This window comes from Myiozetetes cayanensis, unplaced genomic scaffold (assembly GCF_022539395.1).
Source record: "Myiozetetes cayanensis isolate MyiCay16 unplaced genomic scaffold, myiCay2020 scf3, whole genome shotgun sequence".
Lineage (NCBI taxonomy): Eukaryota > Metazoa > Chordata > Aves > Passeriformes > Tyrannidae > Myiozetetes > Myiozetetes cayanensis.
Window position 1 is genome coordinate 44,709,650 of NW_026087521.1, and position 27,693 is coordinate 44,737,342.

The following is a 27,693-nucleotide window of genomic DNA, read 5'->3' on the forward strand; positions in this document are numbered from 1 at the left end:
ACAGGTAGTTTCAGCATTTGGAAGCATGGACTTCATCAAATGCATATGCCACCTGAGCAGGATGTTTCCAACAATCTGAAGTCAGCACACACCACTTAAGCTGTTGGTCTCCTCGTTATCCCTCTCCCACCTTACATATATGGCTTTCTTCCAAGAGAAATAAATGGGTTTGATTCTCACCACTATCAGTGAGCCTCAGATAAATGTATTAGGAGCACCCAGACAGTGCACAGACAAATCTGCAGGAACTTTCTGAAACTGACTTGAAAACCAATTAAATAAAATTTAAAAAAAAAAGAAAAAAAAAAAAAAGAAAAAAAAAGCTAGAAACAGGAATCAAGCCAAATCCAGTCATTACTGTAGGAGGCCCAGTTAAGTAGCACTGGTCAGCAATACGCTGAGGAAGACTAGCACATCATAAAAGGACCATCACCTTTTATTAGTAAAAATCTAGTGTAGATGAAGGAAGATCTTGGCTGTTAAGCACTCTGCTAGATCGTGCACACAAACCATATCAATACAGAGAAGAATGGAGATTACCAGGAGTTGAAAAAAATCCCAATATTAATAACTGCTGACATTCAGCCAAGATGACACTGATCTGGTCCAAAAAGAAATTTGGACATCAGGACTCACTTTGAAAGCCACTGCTTAGAATGAGAACTCCTCACATTTTCTCTGCTATTCATCTCTTTCTCCTCTGTGGTGGATAGATATTTCCACCTCAGTTTAACTGACACTTGCCGCTCCACTCTTTTGAGATTATTTTGGTGCGACAGACACTGATATTTCAGTTCATCTCCCCACCCGATCTCTCTCTGAGCCCACGGACTCAGCAGCAGTGTCCTACATACTTTGTCAATTGTATTCAAAACTGTGCAAAGACAGAGGATGAACAAGGGCCCAGTTGATACACAGGATAGCAAAAAAGTTCTGGCCCCCTAAAAGCAACTGCCTAATCCAGGAACTTTGAATAACAGCACAACTCCTCCACTGCCCTCTTCTAGACAACTCCAGTAAAGGAAGGAAGCTGTGCAGACTTCTGCATACACAACAGTCAGGCCAAAAGAGATAAGTGACGTGCAGACAGGAAAGTGGCCACATCTTCCTTGCCTTCTTGCCTGTTCCCTGACACTTTTTTCTTCCTGACTCTACCAAGTGTAGAGGCTGCTTCCACTGTTAGCAATTCCACTACAATTAGCAGTGCCTCCTATGCCAGATTGCCATGCTCCTCTTTTCCTCTGAGCCCCCATAGGACAGCTTTTCTAAGCCTCCTCTGCATTGTCCTGTCCTGCTGTTATATTCCTGCTTCTCCAATCTCCTGCTTTTATTGACAGTTAGTAACGCAGTAACTTTGTAGTCATTGCAAGATAATCATATTTCAGAGTAGAGTTAGAGGTACAAAGGAGGTGTTTGAGGGAGCCAGTTTTTGCTATTTATAAAAAATGAAAAGATAGGATGAATGAAGATAAAAGCTAGTCAGAGGAAAGGTGCAGTCTGTTCAGCCAGTACCAACCAGTCCCGTCTGGTAACTGGAACAAACTACGAAGTGTACCATACTGCTTTACTCTCCTGTCAACACAATCAAGCCACCTGGTGAGATGAAGCTGTTTGTGTTTTCCAACTATCTGCTTCTATAAATGCTTGACATTCTTTCTCAAGTTGTATCCTCTTTCAGTTACTGGAGAGATGTTGTTAATGTCTGTAGTATTTGGGAAAGGCTTATTTGCATCAGCTGTACATAGCACTGCAGCATTGCATGTGCAAAGAACTTGAAAAATGTTCCATTCCTCTTCCTAAATCACTGAAAAAAACAGGATTTCGAACTCCTAATGTAACAGATCCATCTGTTTCTAATCTCATTGTTCTGGGTACTTCCTCCTGGCTCACAGACATAGAGGGGAAGTCAGTGATATTTTCCAGAGGGTGGAAATTATTTTGTCATTGCTACAGCCAGTTCCACTGCTTTCCTCTAAATCACTCCACAGCTCAGGGCTGTTGCCTCAGCCCTCGTACTCATCAGCCTTAGTTCCCAATTCTAGAGAAAAATCTGAAGAAGTATCTGGGCTAGAGAGGGGGTTATTATTGATAAAGTTCAACTTGTTAGCTCTTTGCCATACTCACTCACTACTTTAAATGGGCAGAAGTACAAATAACTCACTTATTATCCCATCTTCTCTGAAAGTTCAGACAAACTATCAGGTTTCTCTGCCACTCAATGTCAGTGTTAGCCACTGATTGCCATTATCCTGTAGAGTTAGGGAGCAGCAAGACCCAACCTGCCTGTGCAACAGACTGGTCTAATTCTAAAGCACTTTTTAGACCTGTTCGTCAGCAAGGAAAAGCACTGAGCCTCTACCTTGTTGGGTCAGCCCTCCATACCCAGATTCAGCTGATACAATGACTCCTTGCCTTTTACAATGGCAGTTCCCCAAAGCTATCACATAGCAATACCTATCAAGTTATTAAAATGGGTCTTTTAGGAAAGAAGACCTAGTGATTTTTAATCTCTAATGCTAGTGCTTCCACTGAACAGATACCCAGAAGCAATCTTCTACATCAATTCTGTGACATTATGGAAGGCAACGGATTTTCTGGAGTGACAGAAATAAGCTTTATATTTATGGCTTTTAAATAAAAGAAATAATAAAATCAAAATCATCCTGCTAATGTTTTTGAAATATATTTCACCTGCAGAAATTTTCTCTGTGAGTCAAACTTGAAGGAGTGTTTAAGGTGAAGTAATTTCTAGCTCCCAGGAATATTACATCACTTTTGTCTGTCTACAAAAGTTTGGGCTCTGACAAAGTTAATACTCTGGTTAAAAGGTTCCTGCCCTTAACACTCTATTCCACATCTGAGGATCCCATTCCTTCCTGCCTGCTTAGCTGTACATGTTGTAATATGTTCACATCTGTAAAAATAATCCTGTTCCTTTCACATCCATACACATGGTACCATAAGGATTTGTGCTAACCTGGGTAGTCCTCACAGAAAGAGAGGACTGAAGGAAAAGTCACATGTGAAGTTAGGCACACTGCAGTTTTCAGAAGAATCAATGATAAACACCTTGTCCACATCAACATACAAGGTACTATACTCATGCAGATCATGCTTATAGGGCAATTTCCAAGACAAGGCAAGCTGAGTATATCTAACATATAAGTAAGATATCGCAAACAAAGCAGGGTGATCCTAAACCATTCTCATATCATTTTCAGTCATCTAGTCTTTTTGTTGCCTTATTCTGCCTTTCAATTAACTAATTCATCCTACTGAAGAGGCAGAAAACTAATCTAAAAATATAATAGAAAAATAGATTTTTCTCTGCTGCTTCAGTGAGTTGAATCAGCATACAGGCATCTAAGCCACATAAGGGAAGAAACAGCATCATGCAGCCAGGAGCAGCAGAGAGAAAATCAGCAGACCCTTTCGAAGCAGTATGCCAGCAGATCACCACTCCGTGGCATCCCATTCCAATAACAATGAATAGCCTGAAAAAACACCTGGCCCTTTGGCCTTTCCACCCAGGTAGAATTGGAAGTCCAGAGAGGTACATTTTGCAATAAAATAAAAAGGGGGACTGACTTGTTTACAAAGTTTCTTGACATTTCTATTTCATACAAACCCACACAACCATTCCTAGAGCTAATCACACTTAAGCAGGCAGTTCCACGATTTCAAGCACTTAATCTTTATTATAGTTACTGTCACAGTAGACATAGTCCTAGAGCTGAGCCATCTTCAGCCTCTGAATGGACCCACAGTTTGAGTGAAGGAGTAACAGCCTGAAGCTTTTCCAGGACTACCGATCAGGCACCAAGCTAGTTCCTAGTCAATGCCTGACTCTGGGTAATACTCAGTTTCCCAGTTGAAGCTGTCTGCTGATAAGTTTTCATGCTGAAGTGTACTAAATAAGTATGCCTTTGCCAGTTTCTGATACATTATTTTCCAACATGACCGAGATCAAATCACAAGAGTCCAGCACCCACACATCAGCTCAAACCCTGTATGCTTTTCAGGTTTCGATACACGTGTAGTCTTTTTCCACAACAACAAAGTGAAATTTGGGATTTAGATTAGTACTACTCCTTCAAAACATCTCTTTGCACTCCTAACATGAGAAAAAATATTAAGACTTCATGTGTTTGATAACAAGTTGTGACCTTTGCTTTGGAATTTGGAGTTTGATTAAACCCACCTTGTTATGTTTCCAAAACCTAGTCACTTTTGAAACTTCAATTTAATAAGGTCTACTTATTATAAAATAAAATTATTCCTATGTTTCTGGCTTAGAGATATCCATCGAGACTATTAAAAAGTCTCATTAGCCTTGCTTCATTTTTTATTACTTTTTAATTACATCAGTGGATGAAATTTTAGCTAGTGAGTCAGAGTGGTTTCAATGCAGGGGTGGTAAGCTCATGAGGTGAATACAGCACACCAAGCAGTTCATCCAGGCCACAGCTCACACTTATCACCATCTTCCACAGTGTCCCTGAAGCGTGGAGAGGCAGCAAGCCACAAACCAGGTGATTACTTGGGCAGCCTGAACCAATCACTTCTGAGTGTCTCACAGACCTTCCACTTGCCTTCATCTCATCTATAGCATAAAGGCAAGTCCCACCACCATAAGAAAGATGCATGGTAGAACTGTGTATATGTGTCTGCCAAGACTGATGTGTGACCTCTGACCATATTACACTGTGCAGTGAACACAGGACAGAGTAAACCTCTGAGGAAAACACACACAGCATTCAGTGATGACTCATTTCACATGTACCTGGAGGTACCTGGATGTGTGGCCATATTGATCACCACCATTGGTCTACCCTGGCCTCCAATTGGGAGGCCTGGAGACACACCATCTATAACGCTGCTGCTGCTTTTGAGAACACACGCAGGATCACTCTCCAGGAGAAAAGACAACACAGAAAGAATCGCGTCTTGTCGATATCACCTGGGGAGTCTTTCTGCTGTGCCTTCTGCAACCGGACTTGTCTATCTCGCATTGGCCTTTTTAGCCATCAGCGCGCTTGTAGCAAGCGTGGGTAGAGCCCTTCTCAAATCTTCATTCGCGAAGCCTAGCCATGATGATGATGATGGATGTGTGACAGCTAAATAACGGGGCAGGTAGATCTTGAGAATGTGATATATACCACTTATCTGGCAGTGGAAGGGTCACACCTTTCCTTATCATACAGTTATCAGAAGTTATGTGACTGCCCAGGCCAAAAGCACAGGCACCGCTTCCTCAGAGCAATTCTGGTTATGGTAAATATACTGCTGCTCTTACCAGCACATCATTTTCTTTGCCTCTTTATTGCAGATATTCTCTATTACAGGGGAGAGTGGTCTGTATCTCCAAGATAAGAAGCCAGTCCATTTTATTGCATATTAATGAGGATCTGTACAAGGTTTCCTGTTATTTTCAAATATTTGACTGATAGTGAACATTCTTTACATAGTCAGGCAGAATGCCCATGGGACATGTGAAGTCTCTGTTCATTCCTACAAGCTACTTATGAAATTACAGAAGAATAAAATTGGCAATGAAGAAGAAAATACTGAAATAATATCTAAAGAAAGAAATACCATTGTCCTCCACTGAGTACTTGTTGATTTGTTACCTGCTTTTCTGAAGTGTAGTCATTGTTCATTGTCTCCCTTAAGGGAGAGGTCTTTCTTAAACCATGGAAAGACACAGGAACCCCAGAATCATTCACTAGTGGCAAGAAAAGCAATGAAGCAGCAACCAGCTCTGCTAAAGATACAGGTGTATCACATTACAAATGTAATGTGGCATCTGGGATAAGAATACATTGATAGGGTAAATTCCCACCCAAAAGTTCAATGGTTGGGAAACAATTACAGAGTAGGCACCTTCTTAGCAAATGATCAAATTTCTCCCAGTGCAGGGATTTCACTGGAAGATAACAGAGTTAATTCTGCATTTGGTATTACTTTATTGAAGCACTTCTGCCTGTAAGTTTTCTCATCATTATAATGAAAACCTACGCCTTGGGAGTATGTTTTAACCCATGCATCCCAAAGCTGTATTCAAACACTTTCCTGAAATGTAGTACCTGAAAGCAGGTGAGTTAAAAATGAAAGCCAGTTTCTTTCCTTCAGGATTGAATGTTGTTTTAATATCTGGATTAGGCTCTTCCACCCAAACCAATATGTTGCTGTTAACATTAAACACTTACCCTCTTAATGCAAACCAGTAATTTTCAACAAGAAGGTTACAGATCCCAGGAAGTTTATGAGCCATTGCTGGAGAGTCTGAGGAAGGTAGCTATTGTTAATAGTCTCAGAAACACCAACCAGACGTCAGCACCTCCAAGAGAAAAAAAAACAAAAAAAGGCAGTGTCCATAAATCTGTTGTCCTGTTGTTCACCCTGCTGAGGTTTCTATACTCCTCACTCACTCCTACTTTTCTGCTGGGACCTCTTAGTCCTGTGGCTCGGTCCCCCATTTCTGATCTGCCTCTTTAAACTAATTCCCTTCTACATTCAAATCCCTACCCTCTCCTTTAAAAATACAAAACCTTTACAAATTAACTACCTAAAAAAATTCTCTGTACCCTCCTGCCCTGAGCAGACAGTGTTGGCCATTCTAATACAGCAATTCAGCACCTCTTTGGTATGTGCTGCACATTTTAAAACAAAGCATGACATTTATCTAAATAACTGTAATTTCTTAATGACTTTCCCTCAGGTGTTCCTCTTCTGAAATACAGTTAGAGGTACTGAAGTGACTCTATAAAATGTCATGCATACCTGATTACTCTGCTTGTCTGCTTTGAGGGTGTTCTGGAGTTATTTTATAGTTTAATTGACATTCATAAGATGTTACATTTGGTGGAATGGCAGAGATAAATCAGCTGGAGGGGAGAAAACTTATTTCTAAGCTTCTGCCTACTCTAACAGGCCAACTGCCATGATTCTGACTGCAGGACTTACAGTTCCTGACAGTGGTCAGGCTGGACCTCACCTCCACAAGAACAGGTTGGGAGAGACTGCTAATCTTCCCACTGCCATCAAGTCATAGGAGAAAGGCAAAAACTGCTATCATACCACAGGTAGGAGTAGGTTGCTCACTGGAGCAAGACTTGGGAATGTGCTGAGGAAAAGCATGCTTTCCTCAGGTGCTGAGCAGAATTCCTATTTGTGCACAAACCCAGCCACATGTGGCTCATCAGGTTGAATGAGTCACACATAACAATAGCATGTGAATAATCCAGATTCCCAGAGGAACACATGTGAGCAAATACACAAGCCAACATGCTTGCTCTACCAGCAATTGTCCACCCTTATAAAACCCAGCTTGGAATGATCTTGTAAGATTATTGTTTAATTTCGTATGGTGCACATTGAATTTGCTGGACTAGAAGCAGATGCAGTAGTCATTGGGCTAGGTAAATTCAACATATTTAACATAAGAATAAAAGTTACAAATAAAAAATAAATTAAATAATTTATTTATAAATTATTTATAAATAAAAATATTTATTAAATAATTTAATACAAATAAAACTCTGGTGTCAGGTAAAGACATTTTTCTGAGTACATTTACATTTAAAAATGCACTTGCAAAATAAAAGAAGAGACTCATGTCATTACTTTGTGTTCCAGTCCTCCAGCGGCAGTAGCAGCACAGCACACCTTATAGGGCATGGCCTGGTTTTCACAAAAATCTGAAGTCAAAACTTTAAGCCTGTTTTTCTAAGTCTCTGCCAAGCTCCAAAAGCACCTGAGTTTATGACATGATGTTTTGCTTAGGATTATCAGTGTACACTGAGTTAAGGCCTAAAAATATATTACTACATACCAGTTTTTTGGGGCCCTTGCCTTAGTCAGTTTACTACATGGCTTTCCTCTGGGACAAAATCCAGACAACTTAGTGATGAAGGCTACACTTTCTGGGCACTCTTTTTTCCCCTTTATATCATTTGTTGCAAAAATTGGCGAGTGTTTAAAGGTGAAACAGAACGTGTCACAATGAAAACAAATGAATGTGGCTTTTTGCCAGAGTACTTCTGCAGTGCCAGCCAAGCCATTTAAATCACACTTTTCACTGTTTTTTAGCAACTGCATATTCCTCATCTTCCCATATGTGGCTTGAGATTGTGGGTTGTAATTTGAAGCACAGCTAAAGAGTCAGCTTGTAGTTGTTTTATATGGATGATTTACTTCGAGTATCAGCAGTACTAAACACTGAGTACTCATCAGAGTACTGGGCATCAGTCATAAATTAGTGCAGATAACAAAGAGAGGATACAAAAGCCCCATCATGTCATGGGAGTATTACAGAATAAATTCAGTAGGGAAAGACAAGAGAAAGAGTGTATTATGAAATTAATCACTGATTTCAGGGTAGACTCTTGTAGCTACTTAGTAACTTCGAATCATTCGATTTTACAGTCTAAGAAGTACCATTTTGTGTATCATTTCCTAGACACTTATCAAATCACAGCCTGGAAAGAACAGAACTAAATCATTACACCAACTCCTCCGTGCCTGTCACAGGTGTCTATCATATATCCACAGGCCAAGACTTCTGGACCCGAAGCACAGGTCTCTGTCGCTGAGCCAGACAAGCTGCCTTCCTGCCAGTAAACCAGCAGAAGTTGTTGCAAGACATTTGCTTTTTCAGGTGACGTTTACTACCATTACTGGCTGACAGGAAAGGTAATTCAGGAATAGCGGGTTCCATCACAGAAGAATGTGTTCTGACAGGTAGAACTCTCACCCACTTTTTTTGGATTTTGTTCACAATACCCAGGCCTTCCTGTCTGTCCCTATGCATGCGTAAGGCTTTCTGTAACAGCAGCTCCCGGTCACAGGACAATCCCTTTTGCCCATCTATCTGTGTCCTCTTCTTTCTCCAGCAAGCCTCTTATATCTGTCCCGCCGTACTTGCTAAGCCAGTCTCAGCTCTCCTCCTTTGCCTTCCCTCCAAGGTTACTGTTCTCCGAACACAGTCTCCCAACAACTCCCACATGGAATATCTTCTTAGTTTCTTGCTCAGATGTGTACCAGCTATTTTGTCTCCATGACTCTTTCCTCTTTGTCATTAGCTGCCTACCATTCCTTCTCTCATTCTCCCCAAATCCAAGGCCACACTACAACACTGCAGAGATAACCTTTCAAGAATATTTTTAAGGAATAAAGCAATCTATTCTTCCCTTAACATTCCTTTCAGAAATTCCTCAATCACTTGGCTGCTATCTGTCAGAGGTTTCCACCTCAAGGAGACATCAGCAATGGAAAAGTACAGCCAAAACTGTTAACAGTTCTCAAAGTTATGAGCAAATGATACACAGAGCCATAACAGGACTGTGAGACTTGACTTAACAATACACAACGCTATCTGTCTCTCCTGGAATCATACTAATATACAGGTTTAGTGCTTTCACTTAGATTATTGGCTTGAATAAACATCAATTAGTTCCATAATTTTAACCTTTAACCTTCACCTTCAGTGAAAAATATTGGCCCTGGTTACATGGAAAGGGTGGTCAGCTCCAACTTTCACACACAGACTTTGCTAAAAATACTTGCTAAAAATTCCACCCTTATGCATATGGTAGCTATGAGCCACCTGCAAATAAGCAGCAGACTTGTTTGCCAATGTTATACTGCTACTCTGCTATCAGATCCTTGTAAAAAACATTGTAAAAAGTACACATTTTAAGATAGTCATTTGATCCTAATATGTCTAAAAGTTACATGACCTGCCATTTCCAATATGTTTCTTGGGTTTGCCTTTTGACTATATGTAATTTCTTTGTGTCTTACTACAAACCTTTGAATAACTGTTAGTAGCTTAAGGCAACCTGAGCTATGCTGGAAAAGAAAGGTAAACCTACAGACATGAAATTCCCAGGCTTTCATTAAACAAAGACCGTACATGAGGTACAAAGATCTCTACTGAGTACAGAATGCTTTAAGTATTTCCTTCCAAAACCTTTGGAAAAATAATTAGACACTTCCCACAAAGTGTGCTTAAAAACATGAACATTCTGCTTGTATCTTATTTTCTTCTGAAAAAATACAGATAATTAAAAAGTTTCCTTATATCTCTCTGTAGTTTTGGTAGGTAAAAATTAAAAAATACAAACAAAACCAACAAAAACATAACATGCAACATAGACCAAAACAAAAAGTTGCAAAGAAGTTTTGGTTTACTCCTGAAGACTAAAAGACAAAAAATAAACTTTATGTTTAGTTCACTACCTCAGTTGAGAGGAAAAAACCTCTCATCTTTCACTTAATTTTTACTTCTGCTTGTCATCATGAAAGTTTAGAAGATACTGGTGCTGCTTTCTATCATTTCAGATTTCAACAGACAAGACAGAAACAGTGCAAGTAAAATGCCAGGGTCAGTGAACTCATTTTATAAATAAAAGTGTGAGCATGTACAATATATAAAATACGTGAGTTCATATTTGGTCAGATAACGTTCTTACACCTGTTCATTCAGGCTTTGGATCAAAGCACTTGAAGAGCTAGTGAACGATATTAGAACAGAGCTGGGTAAAAATAGATTTGGTCTTGTAACAGTATCAAAAGGATCTGACCTAACAGATGACGACATCTGATGGGGTAAATCATCTGAACTGGATGTTTCTTCATGTTTTAGGATTGGTTGGTATTATTCAGTATGCATAAAATAGCTGACCTCTACTACAGGACATATCATATTTATAGCCCATAACTTATTTCTTCAGTCCTATGTCAAGATTATGTAGACACTGATGAAGTTTAGTGACACTCATTAATAAGGCAATTGTGGCAACGTTCCTCATTTGCTCAAAACCCATAATGTTGCTTGCTGACTCAGAGTTTACATTTTGTTTCAGCTCACTGTATGTGAGATTTAGCAACTTGGCTGAAATCTCAGGATTTGTCTATTCACAGAGCATAGCATTAGTTTAATTTGAACACTTTCTCAAGCTAGTAAAAGATCTGGTGGGACGTGAATGACTCAAGAATTTCTTAATATTTGAATTACTCTAGATTTTGATCAGCTTAAGCTTTAGCAAGCCCAAGGCTTTGGTTCTGAGGTAGTAAATGAACTAGAGCACAATGCAGAAAAAAGCGATTATAATTACAAATCAGCATTGGGGGATCTCTTTTCCAGTTTCATGACACAGTTTCTAATGTCATCATTTTTGTAGTCTGTACTGCCAGAGTTTTCCATTTCTTTCTTCAGGAAAGATGAGTCTGTGCTATATTTTAAAATTTTGGCTATTTATAAGTAGAGCAGTGAAACAAGGCATTGTTACAAAGCTACATGTTAACAGCTCACCTACTCCTTTCCCTCCAGTTAGGACTAAAATAAAACAGTTAATGATTGTACTCGCAGCTTAGAAACACCTCTACAGAAATATATCCTCCCTTCTGTACCCCTACCACGACACCCTAATTAAGCAGCTAACTAGGCAAAATACCAGCTGCCTGTGAGACTGCCAGCACAGTATGGAACTTCTAGTAGTCAAAAGAAGTAGAAAAATATTGATCTGTCTTCAAAACAAGCATTCAGAAAGGGTTTCCCTGAAAAACCCAAGGAGGAAAAAGTTATCCAAGAAGAAAAAAAATATGTTTGCCAGAGCCATGTAATTAAAATATGGCATACATTCCAACATGGTGGGGATCATTCCTGTCAATTTCTTACTAAAACTATTGACATCAAAACAAATTTTACCCTTTTGTGTGTACTTTCAGACAGGAGTGCTACAAAACTATACCTAGAAGAATATACCTGATAGAGGTAACTCAGTGATGGATCCAGCACAGATACACTTCGAGGCCTTTGTCCATTTTCACATCTGTAACATGAAGAGAGATCTCTTCTTTGCATTACAGAAATTAAATGGATTTTAGAGTACTTTACCTTCTACCAGTGTAACACAGTAAACAGGCTCTTTTTACTGGGGGTAGAAAAATTCTCAGAACGGCCTGGGGAAGAACAAGGTGAAGCACCTACAAAAACCTATCACCCTGCACTTATCAGTGGAGGCTTCCCCAGCCAGGGAAATAGGGCAATTACACATCCTTAGATGCCTCCACTGTGGAGTTAAAATAAGTGTCAACTGCTGTCCTACCCCTACAATAAAAAGAAAGGAAAAAACTCATTTTCCTTCTGTAAGATTAGTACTCCCAGCCAGAGAGAATGCAAAGGCTTGCTTGATATAGATTGAGCATAAATATATATATATAATGCATTATTTAAAAAATCGTTAAGATAATGAAAACTCCTGTCCTATACAGTTAAGAAATAGAAGAGGAAAAATCTCTTGTATTGCTTTTGTGCTTGCCAGGCTGGTGGTAACACTCACATTTTAGCAGTTCAGCTCATAGTAAGAGAGGACTCTGTACAGTAGCATATTGACCTTGCAGACACCTCACAATAGTTTGCAACAGTGATAAATACTAAATATAACAGAAACTTTACAAATATGGCTACAGGGGAGTGGAGTAGTTAATGAACTCAATTCCTTTCTTTTTTTCTGTAAGCCGCTAGCAGACAATCACAGAACAAAGCTTTCCCACATTCACTTCCAGCCCAAGATTAAATCAGCCAGTTGCAGGCATCTGCCATGGTATGCACAGTTCCTCATGAAAGTTAGATGGCTTGCATATAGCCACTGAGCCACCTAGTAGCAGGACTTTAAAAAAAAAGGCATATTTGCAATTCCATACCCTAATAGACCAGGACTGGTCCAGATCAAATGTCTACCATGTTGGAATGGTAATCCATTTCTCTTTTAGAAGGAAATATCAGGGAAAGGTCTAGCAGAAACAGATAGGTATTTGTCTTTTCAGCAAGTAAAAAAATAAAGAAAAATAATCTTTTTTTCCTTCATAAAAACTGTGGCTTGAAGTTTTTTTTTTATTTGTATTGCAGCCACACTGAGTTCCATGCACAAACTAAATGGATGAGACTCCTGGGACTTTAGATACCAGTCAATGCAAACTGATTGAAACAATGTGTGCATGTCCAGCAAAATTTTGCTTACATAAGGACCATCAATATTCTGAAAGACAAGCAGCGATGTTCCTGGCTGGGAAACAAGGTGCAATTCTACATAGCAATGGGACCTCTGCTTGTCTTTCAGCTCTGTATGCACAGCAGCATGATCATTTCCACATATTAACAGCTGCAACCATTCATATAAAGAGTATTTTATTTCTTTAATTTAATTTGAACTTTCACTACTCTTTTTAATGGTAGAGCATTTAGGAGACTTGCTCTTTAGGAACTCAGGTGATCTTTTTTCCATTTATAACTTCAGAAGTGCTACTATATGACAGGCAATCCGACTGTGTGCAATACATAATGTAGATGAAAGTGTTAGTCATACAACTGGATGGACACCACACCAGCCAAACTCATCCATCAGGCTGTCAACACCTTACTCTTTTTCTGCAGTGACCTACGTAGAAAATTTTCCTACAAACAGCTGTTCATATTGTAGGCAGACAACAGGTTGTCTGAAAACCCCTTTCAATTGTGCATGAAGATTTGTGAACTTCTAGTTTCATCTGCAAGATAAACAAGAACAGGATGTTCTTTTGATTTACATTTATGATTTGTTTTACGTTTTCTATTTAGAGAAATTCTTCTGGACCTCCTAGCTCCATTGCCAAAAAAAGACTTTTAGTTCACTGACCTTTTCCATCTGATGTTTGTGTTGGGATGCGAATCCTGCAGATCGAACTGAATTCTCTTCCCTACTTGTCCATTTTTTTTTCTTAAGCATTCATCAGCAGATGTGAAAAGATGGACTAGAATCATATGACAAAAGCTCAGCAATGGGTACTGTCAGTATGATGAAGACTTGTATTTTACAAAACTGAACTGCTCTTTTATTTTGTAAAGCAGTATCTTTTCCAACAGCACTGAAAATAAACATACTGAAAGTGCCAGAGTGACTTGGGACCCTACTTTTTTGGACTTTTAAGAAGACTTAGACATGACAATACAGGCCAGATTAGTTATACATTCCCTAATGCTTTTGCATAAAAATTCCTTTTGGACAAATCTAGGCCTTGAGAGGTGCCAAAAGAAATAAATGATTGACAGCTGTAGGTAGAACTTTCTGAATAAAGCCCTAGGTAGCCTAGACATAGAATTCATCATGCTGGATTAGGTGTCTGAAGAAAAGACCTGAGCTGGTCAGCAAAGAAACACTTGACCTGTTTTCAGGATGAAATGTACATCTAGTTGATTGTGCAGTAGTCTAAAATGTTACCCCTTCTCTTCCCTGAATTCAGAGGTAGCTCATTTCTAGATATCAACACTTTATTAAATAAATCCCCCTTTCAACTCAATTTTGGAAATAGGATTTAAGTCTAAATCTTTCTCAGAATTCATCCGATAATTTTTTTCAGTCTAGCACAGACTCTTAACACCATATATAGCTAAACTGGCATACAGGCACTTTTAATAACAACAACACCTAGATGTCGTTCAGCAGTGTGTCCTTAGTTCTCCAAAAGCTTCATCAGAATTATAAATTCCTTTTTATAAAGGTGAAAGCAGAGAGGCAGACATATTCTTTATGTTCTCTGGCAGTAATATTCAGCTGTCTGGCTGATGAAAAACAAGAACTCTTCTGGGGGCAATTTATAGCAGTGTCTTAACTTAGCCATATTTAATCACATTTTGGAAGAAGGTATTGATTGTGGAATTAACTGTGCATGCAGGGAGCCTTGGGAGTCTACTGCATTAAGCTTAGCAGAGCTCTAGCAGTTCTCAGGTTAGGTTGTATCACATATTGATGTTTGACTGATGATCTTTATTAACTTTTTCCTCCTAATGTGACATTTACTTTTCCTCTAAGAGACATCCTCTTTCTTCTTTTATTCATGCACAAGGATTACACCATTTTTTTTTTTTAAAATAAAAGTACATTCAGTAATTCATACTGCTTACTCTTCCTTACCATTGCATGTGAGTCCCATGATTGTAATTAATAACAGTATTTCCAGTGCACAGAATGTTCCTTTACAAAATGTGGAGGCTGGTTTTATTTGTTTATCCTTTCCTTTACACATTTCCAGAATGTCAACTTTGACATTCCATATTTTTTCTTCTTTGTAGTCTCAAAACTACGGATTGCAAGCTTAGTCAGAGCTATAATTGAGGGTGAAGTTAATCAAACACAAATGTTTATAATCCAGAATTTTAAATACTACAAACAAAACCATTTTCCCAGTTTTCTTCAGAGCTCATTCTGTTCTGTATAAATACATTTCTATGGCTGATTCTTGTGCCATCAAAAGCTTTTCTGACTCTTCTGGGTGTAAAGGGGTAGCCAGTGCTAGCAGGAAGCAAGCAAAGTAAGAAAGATTTAATCTCTGTTATGAATGAAAGGTGGTGGGGAGAGGCAAGATCTTTCATTAGAATAAGTGCCACTTTCAAGAAAAGCAGACAAGTCTTCAGGGACATAAATCTTTCTACAGGTCTAAACCAGATGTATCAAACTTAAGATAATTACATCTTGGAGACAGTTACTCTGAATTTTCCTCAGTTACATTAAGGTATTTGATAATATCAGAGAGAAGAGTAACAGAAACAAGTGGATCAGATGGGAAATATAGCCAGAGGAGGAGGATAGGACAGAGTAGGGACAGATGAAAGACAAGTGATGCTTTTCGTCAAAGAAGAGTATTTACTGTGGTTGTTGAAGAAAACTGTGTATTAGTTTTGCATTTGTTGTTCTGACCAGTTTGGTTCCACTACTGACACACAGGGTTTGTGGGAAGGTTGTCTCTGATGATGAGTTTGGTGAGGCTCTGGTGAGATGAGAGTCACTTGCTCCTTTGCAGATAGTGGGTTTTCTTTTAAACTGTGATCTTGTGATAAGCAATTCAGTATTAATTAATCAATCAATTTCAGAGTTTGTCAGCTACAACACAAAAACAATATACTCTTAGTCTGTAGAGAAACAACATGATCTACTGCCTTCTAAAATTAGTCAACTACTTTGTGTTTATTGATACAAATGGGCACACCTGTGATTACCTAGTTTCAGTGGACCTGCAGAAGCTTGTGCCTTATTTCCTATTTTCTAACTCCCTATAGGAACCAAATACACGGCCAGAGACAGGCCCATAGACTAAAAGTGAGAAAGACTAATGGTGAGACGACTGTCACTCACGTGTCCTTTACTTAAGGGTACTAAATTCAGTGCAGATTTTCACAGGGAAAACAATCAAGTACATATGCCTTCAGCAAGACTCCAGAAGAGTGCTGGCTCACTGGCATGACAACACGTGGGTTCCATTCAGGCTGCCAAATTCGTATGAGCTGATCTTTCAAATACATAGAGGATCTTTTGTATTAGGAAAACATATACTGTTTTAATATGTGAGGCTCATTCAGGTAGGCCTCCATGGAATGGTGTGGAAATAGTTCACTAGTCCTTATTAAGAACATCGCTTACGCCTGTTTGCAGAACTAATTGCACAAATGTTCATGCACAACAGACAACGTGATAAGTGTTTTCAACATTGAAGAACCACGTTAAGAATAAACACTAATGACATATTTTGCAAGATACATGTTTGTTTATGTGACTCAATATGTCTAAAGAGAAGATTTTTATTATTTTAATACAGCCCTGTGGTGGCTATTGTTGACTTTTCAATGTCAAATATACAGTCCAACAGCTAAATACCTGAAGCGATTCCATAATTAAGTATCTCCAAGAACCACCGTTTTGCAAATCCATTAGATATTACATTTGGGTTAAGGCTAATAATAATCAAGTGGTCAAAGACATACCTTAGTTTGTTAACACATAGGAGAGCAGCTGCAAAAATAATGATGTGTTGTCAACATGCACTTGTTCTTGGTCAGTGCAAAATAAAGCCCTTACAAATGTTAATTAAACATAAATCCCAAGCATTTCCGAGTTAAACTTCTTTCTTGGGAACCTTCGTCCCCTCGACCAAAGCAAGCAAATCACAAAAGCAGATGCAATGTATTACTATTTTACAATATACTACTTTGAAAAAAAAAAAAAACAACCACATTTCTTCAGAAGATAGAATATTTCAAACCAACATTCACTTTTTAAAAACTTAGAATTTTAATAGTTAGACAAAATTACAGCCATGTTATCATATCTTTCCACTGCTCTAACATAATGATACCAGCCTATAAGCCAACATCCCATACACAGGATTGCCACAGTCTACCTCAGAACCTAGAAAAATGAAAACAGCCACCAAACTTTTGTCAAATGTAATAATGTCTGACATAATAGGAAAAAATATCATGTGTGTATTATTTCTTCACATCTATCCCAAAAGAAGTGCTTATACTGAATGAATATACTATTAGGAAATGTTATGCGGTATGCTTTCATTAAAAGTTGATAATGAGTTAGAGATTATGCAGTGAAATCTTTGGAAAAGTTTTCCCAACCAGGGTTTACATAGTGTCAGTAAAATAAAAATATAATACAAACATAACAATCAATGAAATTATAGCATGAGACAGTATGGAAGAACTTAATAAACTTAAAATTATTTCTCTTGTTCTTTGGGAAAAAGACACGTATGGGAAAAGCCTTCAGCTTTGTTTTCAAGGAGTTTGGAGTGCTTTGCAGCACAATGTTTACAGTGCTGGGGGTTTTGGTGCAGTGGTGTTACCCTTGCAAAAATGCAACCCATGAGCTCAAGCTATCGGAGTGTAATATCAGTATTCAGAACTGCTCTTGTTCCTTGCAAAAGTTAACCCAGTATATTATCATTCAGCAGAATAGCTTCTTCAGTGCCCAATAAACAATGGTGAGTTTTAAGAAAAGTACCATGCTTTCAATTTGAGGATGCATTTTTACCTTCTTTGTGAAAAACTATTCACCTAAGCTACTTCTTCAGATGCCCTACAGATTTATGTTTAAATCCTTATACAAAAGCACAAGACTGGAGTAATTATTAAGACTGAAAATGGGGAGGCTACACCTTCAGCACATTGAAGTTTTAAATCCTCTCAAAAATGGTGTGCTTTGTTCCTCTCACACTACAGGAAGTTCAGTAAATGGCATGCTGTTGGTACCAGCTGTCATGTTAACTAGGCATTTGAAAATTAGACTAGATGGGGAAAAGCTGAGGTAAAGAAGATACCTTGAAATCTCAAGGAGATGTGGACTCTGTGATCCACCCAATGCAAATGACTGAAGGGACCTAATATTAAAAATGAGAGCACTGCAAAGGATTTGAATGTTCTGTTGCTGCAAGACATGTCTCAGACACAAAGCATTAATCATGACTTTTTTACTTCTTCTGTCTCTGTGTCCCACCCAAGTGTCACTAAGGAGGCATCTGTGAGGGTGTCCTCACCCTCATCATGTGCTCAGACTCTCACAGAATGCACTGGCATGATTTCCTTTCTACAGCAATGTCCAGTATGTTTTTCCAAGCTCCCTCTCTCACTTTGCAGTAACTGACAAATCGTGCCCTGAGTAATTCTGTTTGCTTGATATGCTCTCTCCAGGACAGTTTTCACTGGGAACCTTTCCAAGGATGTGTCACCCTGAGTTCATACCTTCTATGAAGACATTAGGTAACTACTAAAATCATATCACCACAGCTGCTTCTTCCTGTATCAAATTAATAAACACTGTGCACTCTATCAGAGTCCTATCAACTCAAAATAAAAGAGAAACTGATGAACAAGGTAATCATAAAGCAGAGTTCTATTCAGGACTATCTGAGAGAAATTAGAAGTAAAATAATCAATGCTTTTAAATAAGCAAGGAGAAAAGAATTTGAACAATCAGTATGACTAGAGTGCCAGTTTCAAACCCACATAGGCAAACTGAAAAATTAATATTATGGTAAATATAGCTAACTAAGGAATGACATCCTCTATCCACAGAACAAGTTTAATGTTTCCTGTAGACATATTCAGTCTTCATCTTCCTTGTGAAATCACTAATACAAATACTGATCATAAATGGGCTGTGGTAACGTCAAAAGTGGTAGTGAGCTTATTTAGCCTCTGTCCTTGAGAACCAGATTAAAGCTACCTGTTAACTTTGATTAGTGTTAAGCAGACATAGGCTAGGCACTACATTTTAGTTACTAGTTTAAACTGGTTTCTATGCCTTCATCTTACTGAAAATCAGCTGTGTGATTAGACCTGAAAAAATCCTAGTTACATTCACACACTCCTAATTCAGTTCAGTGTACTGTGCTTGCTCTGTTTCTCCTAATTAAACAGCCATCACTGTAATGGGAAAGAAATTAAGCTTGCTGAAGGATGAATTTATACAGCTGGTCCATTGGCGATGGTCTCTAGGGAGCAAAGAGCAGACCTAGAGGGACAAGATCAACATGCAGAATGTGTGTAGTAGAAATCCAGCAAGGATTTTCTGGCTACCATTATCTGGAATTTGCAATAGAAATATAAACTATTTTCTAGGCAATGATAAGATAGAGAATCATTCTATAAGCAAATCTAAATTCTATCTTTCCACTAATTATGTTTGTTTTTAAAGGGGAAAAATCTCCATTTACTTTACAATCTCCATTTTTTATTTCACACTCAGCTCTGCATTTCTTCTGAAGTCCTATAGCTAATTCTAAATACAGCACTTCAGGTTCTCAGCACTAAGCCTTCTCCAAACCCTTTATCTACCTATTTCTACATACTGATACAGAAAGACAAGGGTTGCCCTTCTGTCTCATGCTGACACTTCAGTTTCATCATACAAGGGATTTTGGCAATGGAATTCTTCTCTGCCCTCTCTGTCAGTCACTTGTTTTGTTTCATATTGGTGTTGCCTCCTACCCCATATGCAATGACACAATTATTTGCACAGGGTTTCCAGAGGTATACTAAGCTAAACTAACAGCTCCCTGAAACTATGAGGAGGTCACGCTTCTGCTTTGTATCTCCTACTAGCTCTGGTACTCAAGAGACCCTTGTTTAAGCTAATTTATTGTGCTAAAATGGCACAAGCTTGTGCTAAAAAACAAGCTTGTATAGTTTTCTGCTTCTCTACCTAGTGAGCTAAATCTGCTCACAGAAGGGTTTGGCAAATATTGAAGCTGTTGTCCAGGACAGGGAGAGAGCCAGTGCAAAGCACAACTGAGCTTAGAGAAGAAGTGCAAAACCTCCCCCCTTCCACAGAAGTAAGCTGGTACCCTCTCCTGATCCCTTCTCGTTTGCATTATTTTTAACCTTATCTGGTTCCCTGATCCAGTTCACAATCCCCAAACAGTTGTGTCAACAACTGAGTGAGTGACAGCCTGAGTGTAGAATTTCTTCCATTCGTTTCTCTCTAAAGGCCACATGTTGTCTGAGCAGTATTTTGCTTCAGATATGTCTATTAGATTCATTTAAATGAGACCATGCGTGGAGGTGTTACCAGGCATGAAAGATGAGATTCTGCTGCATTCAGCTTTTATAATAGCTCTGCTAGTCCACTGCATTCTCTGCTCTACCACAACAGGAAAAATAACACCATGTATGATGGGCAGCTATGGTATATTCCACAAACACCATTGTTCTCATATTCATCTTTTTACTTACCAGGTTTAGTCTCCACATAAACTTGAGATAAGCTGGCATTCCTTATTATTCCTAATAAAGTTTCACAACTGCTCGCTAGAGATACAAAAGATTTGCACTAAAGCTGCCATGACAATTCAGAGTTCATCCCATAATCATTCCAGAACAAGGTAAATATGATCAACAAGAGAGCACCGAATTTACCAATAAGCTGGCTTCCATACTTGCTTAAGAGCTGCTTAGCTTCAGGGATGCATTTCAGAAAAGCACTTTCAACTATCAGAAAGTTATATAGTGATAAGCTGTATTTTGTAAGTAGCAAGATAAGTTTAATACTGTACTTTCGTTGATCATCAAGGCTGTAGAAGAGTAACAGGGGTACATGCACCTGACTAGGATCTTCTGTGACTATAAAAGTTCAGAAGAGGATACTTCAGCCAAAGTACAGCTGAGTTTGAGTGGCAACTTAACCAACATTTAGGAAAATGCCTCAAAGGCCCCAGCTATACATTCAGCAAAACCTTTCTCTCCACCAGATTTATCAACCCTGTGCTCTAGCTAGACAAAGAGGTTCATAACTTCACACTGACATGTATGTGGTTAAATATTTGAGTCCTGTCTGTGACATTTACTCATCTGTTTTCAAATACAACAAAGGGTTTCTTTGGTGCCTTTTCATCTTGCTCACTGTTGGGAGAAATTTCAGATAATCTGGGAAACATCGGACACTTGCATTTCCCATAGAGGGAAACCATGGACCATGGATCATGGACCCAGTGTATTCATCAGAATCAAGCGCCTCCATTCAGCACTTCCTACACTACCCATCTCCCATCAAGCTGCAACAGGCTGACACAGTGGCAAGCAGATTTTTCTTTCTTCAAAAGCAGCAGGACAGCAGGCAAATGACTTCCCTACAAATATCATTACAGTGAGTTGCTTCATCTCCAAATTGAAAGCAGAGCAAAAGTAGATACATACAGAAGAACCCACCTTCTCTCAAAAATCTCAATGCACTAAAAGATCAGTAGATCTTTTTAATGCAAAGCCAGTAATTTAATTTCTTTAAAGTATTCCAACTCAAACATTTATTGCCACAACTGTAAAGATCTCTGTGAGATTAATGTGGATATAGTTTCTGAAAGGAAGAACTAATGGCCTAAGCCTGAGATTGTCAAGCAGAGAGTCAAAGTTTTGTCTAGGTTCTATTGCTACATTTCTCCCATTTCATTTTCTCCAAGCTGTAAAATATAAGCATATCTGGATCTATAGCTACTCTAAATCAGCTGAAAACTGGCCCAGTACCTAACAGAAACACTGTACAAGGTGATCCTTTGTAATGCAAGGTAAAGACTGGTAAAGTAAAGACTGAGTCATTTGGCTACATACAAATTCTCAAGCAAGTCTGACTGATACAAAAGTTACAGGACAAGGCTAGTAAAAAGTTTGAGAAGTAAACTGAAAAAATTGAGAAGCAGCAGTGTATGCTGAGTCATCCCCATCTCTGACCGCCCAGCTCAAAGGGCACAGCAACAGCTGAGGTGCAGCTGTCACTCAACACAGTGATCAAAATGCAGATTAATAGCAGACCTTATGTGACACTTACACTTTATCCTTTCAGGGTTTCACTGATTTTAATGCTCATATATGTGGAATTTCTGAGAAGCTGAGAAAAATATTGGATATTCATTCAAACTGGGATATATATATGCACGGTTATATGCTTCCAGGACCACTTTATCTTTTAGGGGAGTGGCTGTGATCCTCCCCATTCCTGTCCTTAACTCATCCCTGCTTTACCCCCTTCAAAGCAATAAAGCTCCAGTCCAATAAGCTCCTTTCTGCTTAGTGCTTCTGTGAACTTTTTAGTCAGACTTGCAAATGTTGCTAAATATGACTCTTGACTCAGGCAAGCCTTTTCCCAACTAAATTACTGCCATTCACCCAAGCTGAGTTGTTCTTCAGCAGAACTCTAACACAGCCACAGTAGCCAGCAATCTTAAGAAAACAGCAGCAAACCATTCCTCCAAACAGTGTAAAATTCTCAGTCACAGCCATCCAGACAAAAAAAAGAACATGACCACAAGGATACAGCTAACAAGAAGCCCAACATCCACCTAATAACTGTAAAGAATGGTATCTAGAAGAAAAGAAGCATGACTTAGGTGAGGCATCTATATGCCTGAGATAAGAAAGCAAGAAAGCGTTTTATACTATTTAGCCCAGACTAGAAAAAGAACATTTCTAAGAGTACACTTGCTATTTTCTACTCTTATATCCTACAGACAGCATCCAGTGGGATGATGGAATTAAAAAGGTGTGCCTGTTGTTCTCCTCTACTATCTCTGTTCATGATATTCTGGCATTGGTAAGCACCAAGTACAGAGGGAGATGCAGAGGTTGGATATCAAAAAAGTTTAAGAGTTTACAGTTTTTCCCTTCCTGCGATTTAAAAAGAAACCCAGGAGATTTGTTGTTGTCTATCACCAAACTCTATTTTTTCACTATGTAATACAACATCTCTGTGGCAACACCAGAGAAAATTCATAGTTGTTCTTACCATAAATATGTTTTCTTTGGTTTGTGTTGTCACTGAAGCAAAACAAGTATATACTAGACCTGTTTATCTAATTGCCATTGAAAGATTAGCAATCACACATGTAAAGATTGTTAAACTTTTTTAGCATAGGCTTGTTTTGCTTCGTCAGAAATTTGTGAAACTCATCAAAATCATTTTGCTCCTGCTTTGAGTGGATATAATTATATTTTGACAAGGGCAAAGTTTAGATAGACAAAGAGTTGAAAATATAAGGTCACTTCAATGAGGCAATCTGAGCTGGAACATACATTTTTAATGCAGAAATCCATAGACTTTGTATAAGGCTTTCCCCTCAGCCCTGCACAGCCCTTCGAACAGTAAATATCAGCCTGGTGACTGAAGCACAGACCAGACTTGGCTTTTATTCTTGGCATGGATACAGATTTGTTGAGTGACCTTGATCGACTAGTTTAACCTCTGCATTTCCTTATTTGTAAACAAGAGTAATCACCCTCACCTCATCAGCTTAATTCAGGAATATGTGTAAAGAGCCTTGAGTTTCTTGGCTGGATGTTGCTATAGGAACAAGAAGCAAAACTACAATACAACTGCGTATGACACTTTTATCATCCCAGTCACCTACAAAATATTTTGACCACAGACTTGTGCTTTGGTTTAACTTTCAAATTCAGTCACATACATGAGGTAGATATAGGGAAGATCGAGGAAAGGAGACTCAAACCTACATTCCCCTTAACATGGGTCCAAGTGTACATATGTACCAAGCACACAGGCGGGGTGACCATCAACGTTTATCTCATCTGCCCTTCTTGCAAGCCAACTGCTAAGCACTTTCTAAGAGAGTTAAGACATCATATATTGCAAAAGCAGATGATAGGAGTTTTAGACAGCCTAGGAGAACCACACACACTTATCAAAATGTATCTAAGTGGGTAACAACAAATGTATCTAAGTGGGTAACAACACGGCTTCATAGAAATGGGTGAGTGATAAAACCAGTGTTAGGTTTCTCAGCAGTCCAGTTCACACAGGCATAGCATAGGCAGAAACATGGGAAGCTTCCCACTCTGTGTCAGTCAGTGGTATAATTCACACTGACAGTAGTCAGTGAAGGTTCAGTGACTAACTGACCAACTCAGAATTAAAGAAGGAAAACTGCAGCAGGTCTGTTACATCTCACATTAGTCTTCTGCTCAACTGGTCCATCTTTCTCCTGTGCACATGGAACTTCCATCAGTGTCACTGGGGTGCTGCACATTCAAAAGAGACCAGTAAAGCTGAGACCACCATGATTCAAGGAAATACTTCTGCATAGCAGAGGTGCCTGTATATGCCATTCACGCACCAAAGTCAGCCTGTGCATCACCATGGTACTCCTTCTGTCTCAGAAACAGTCACTAAATAGTTGGAAATGACAGCTAAACAGAGCCACTGCTTCTTGCTGTTCCTCAAAATTTGATACAGTTTGAACTATAAAAATTTTTAATTAATCCTTGTCAATTAAGACGTGCATTTTAATGTCACATTTTCTTTTCTATGTTGATGTTTGTGATAAGATTTCTAGAATAAAGTTTGTTTACTGACAGGCTTCCTTCGTGCTCCCTCCCCAGCCACCAATATTGCAAGCAGACAGTTTAATCACAATACTGCAAGTTTGGAAGTGGTAAAATGTCTTTGCTCAAAGTCTGCTTTAGGATCTGCTAACAGCGATGTGGCTAAATCATCATATGGCTTAATTTATTCACAAAAAAAGCCACTATAGAATTTATATGGTGAAAGAATGCTTATGCATGAAATAATTTATACAGCAAATCATTTCAACTGATGCAGATTTAGCCACACACTCACAGTTAAGGTGCACAAGAGTGCACCTGCTGCTAAAGTTTGAAGGGACAGCCTATGTCATTAGGTTGTACCACAGTCAGCAAGTGTTCCCTATGGCTGAGAAACAATATCTGAATCAAGATCATCATAAAGTAAAAGATTCTGAAGTTAAACCTCATCACATGCCTAGATATTGTCCTACCACTGTGAAGAAGTCATATCTTTTTTTAATGATATACAATATTTTCTTACAATATTTATTTTAAATTCTATTTTAAAAAAAAAAAAAAAAGAAAAAATTAATTAAACCTTCTTCATATAAAGCCTTCATAAATATTTTTTCTACAGTGCTGTAACATGAGTATTTGACCTAATGCTCCTTTTTTCTTAGACCAACAAAACCTTGGCAACAGTTGCTGGACACTGATATAAACAGCTGGGTTCCCTATGAACCCTGTATTCAAAGATACACTTTGAAAAAAACGAGTCTATTGTAGACAGTTTTCTTTAAGACCCTTATCAAAATCCTCATCCTGAATATCCCAATGACGACAGAGTCCATACACATTAGATGGACCTTATAAAAAGGTATTTTTGGAAGCCCAACTTAGTTTGCCAAAGCAGCTCTTGGTATTATTTTGACTGTCTGCCAACACTAAGGTTTGCACAAAATTATGACCTTCAGCACCTTTGCTAAGGAACAGTGCAAATGCCATCAGCAGTCAACCTCTGTTGATTAGCATGAGATTTCAGTCAATTTAGCTGGTAAGTTGCTGTGAACTTGGTCAACGCAGTTGGGGTATTGTCTGAAATCTCAGTGCTGTAGAGTAGCATTGTACGAATCAGCAAACACAGAGAAATAAACACACAGATATGACATGTATAGAAGTCAACGTTCATCATTTTATATCAGGCAGTATATCTTTGCTTTCTTCTGTGGCTTGAGTTAGAGTAATGCAGAAGCCTGGATTAAAAAGTATAACAAAAGACTGTTCCTTTAGTTAGATAGTCTTGATTGCTTTTCTCTCACCAAGGGAAAAGCAGGGTAGAATAGATCTTCCTCACTTGATCCTACATAAGCAAGTAGAAAAAGAATAAGTGAAAAGAGGATATAAGCTCTCCTCTTGGGATTTTGCTAACTATTTTTCACATATGAGCAGTTAATGGAAAGACCAATGCCCAGAAATTTTATAGCCTGGCTCCCACTACTTCCCCTCCCGCCTATAAAACCTTCCCATTACCACCACAGAGGTTGCCAGTGACTGACTCTATGCTTTCAGCATGGGAGGGGACTTCCTTTTTTCCATCTTTTTTTCCAGTTGTTTCTGACAAAAGTTGGGTATTTGGTCTCTTCGACGCTATGAATTAAACCATCAGTCCTGTTTACAGTGTGTCAGCTCTAGGCTAGAATAAAAGCAACAATGAGTTGCTATTTAACAAAGGCCCTATTAAAATGTTATATGCTAACGGTCTCAGGTTATCTCAGCTTTTACATGTTCTAGAAGGTGGAAATCTTCATCTCTTCCAGCTTTCCCTACTCTATTGCTGTTTTTCCCTCTTTAGGCTTTCTACAGCCTAAACTCAAGCTTACATTTTTAAATATTTCATGTATGTTGCTCATAAAAGCTACCATATTATCACCTACTCCACTGGCAAAGCTGAGAAAGCCAGCAAAGCTGTGATTATCATCCCTCATGTAGTTAAGATGTAATAGCAGTGCAAACAGCAAAGAAAGAGAATGCTTTAAAGAAAAATATTACCCATTAAAATTGTACTTGGAGCAAGTCAGGCTCTATATTGCTACAGAAAAAACTGCTGAGAACTGAAGTGTCTCCCTGTTCACCAGTAAAGTTACTGTGTCCATTGGGTAAGTGAGGAAGGAAGAGAAAAGGATGGTAGAGATAGGGTAGAGCACAGCAGCCCTCAGGGAGATAGGGAAGCTGAGTGGCATTCTAGTCCTCACAGTGTGCAAACACCTTTTCTCCTTTGGAAATCCAGGGAGAACATGAGCTATTACTGCTTCCTGCTCTGAAACTTCTGCTCCTGAGTGGAATGGCACAGCTCTTGGGGTTAGCTCTGGCAAGAGGTCAGTCATCACATAAGCACTGCCAAGCGTTATAATTACTGTGCTCACGTGGTCCCTCTGCCTTATTGCCCAGTTATTTCATAACTGAGTGCTATGTACTGCACCAGATCCAAGCATGCAGCTCTCACTGACTTCTAGGGTTCCCTTTGTGCATAGGTCAGTCGGAATCTACACTTTTCATTACTTTATTTACCTGACCTGTAAATATTTTGGAGAACACTTTGGAGTGGCACTTTGGAATACTTGTGTATTTGCCTTGTCTACACATTGAAGCTGTACTTACATATGTATTTCTTGCAGAACTCATTCATGAGGAAAACCATACAAGTTTACAAGTTAATCATTCTCCTGAATGTCAAAAGCCAGGGCAGATCAGGATGTGCATTGGCTTAGCAGTGCTGCAAACTGGAATGTTTTAGTATTAATAGTAAATTTCCTAGCCTCAGTAAGACTTCTAGTAGTTTTTGTAGCAGGCTAACAACTATTCGTGGATATTTGCCGTAAGTAATTGCAGAGCACAGAAAAAATAGCAAAATTACTAAGAAAAAAAGTGGCTTACATTTTCAATTCAATAGAAGGAGTCCAGTGATTTCTTTTAGCTTTCAGCTTCTAAGTAAAAGAGATATCCTACCTTCATCAGAAACAGCAGTGATTTCAAGAACGTACTGATCAGCACATTTTATA

General features: G+C 38.7%; 1 long non-coding RNA gene across 1 annotated transcript in view; it reads right to left on the reverse strand.

Annotated features, from left to right (window-relative positions):
• Window positions 1-6,214: 6,214 nt before the first annotated feature.
• LOC126644833 (uncharacterized) overlaps window positions 6,215-27,693 on the reverse strand; it is a 55,543-nt gene continuing 34,064 nt past the window's right edge. Inside the window, exon 3 of the long non-coding RNA XR_007630030.1 lies at window positions 6,215-6,340. This is a non-coding gene — a long non-coding RNA (uncharacterized LOC126644833). The remainder of the gene's footprint in view (window positions 6,341-27,693) is intronic.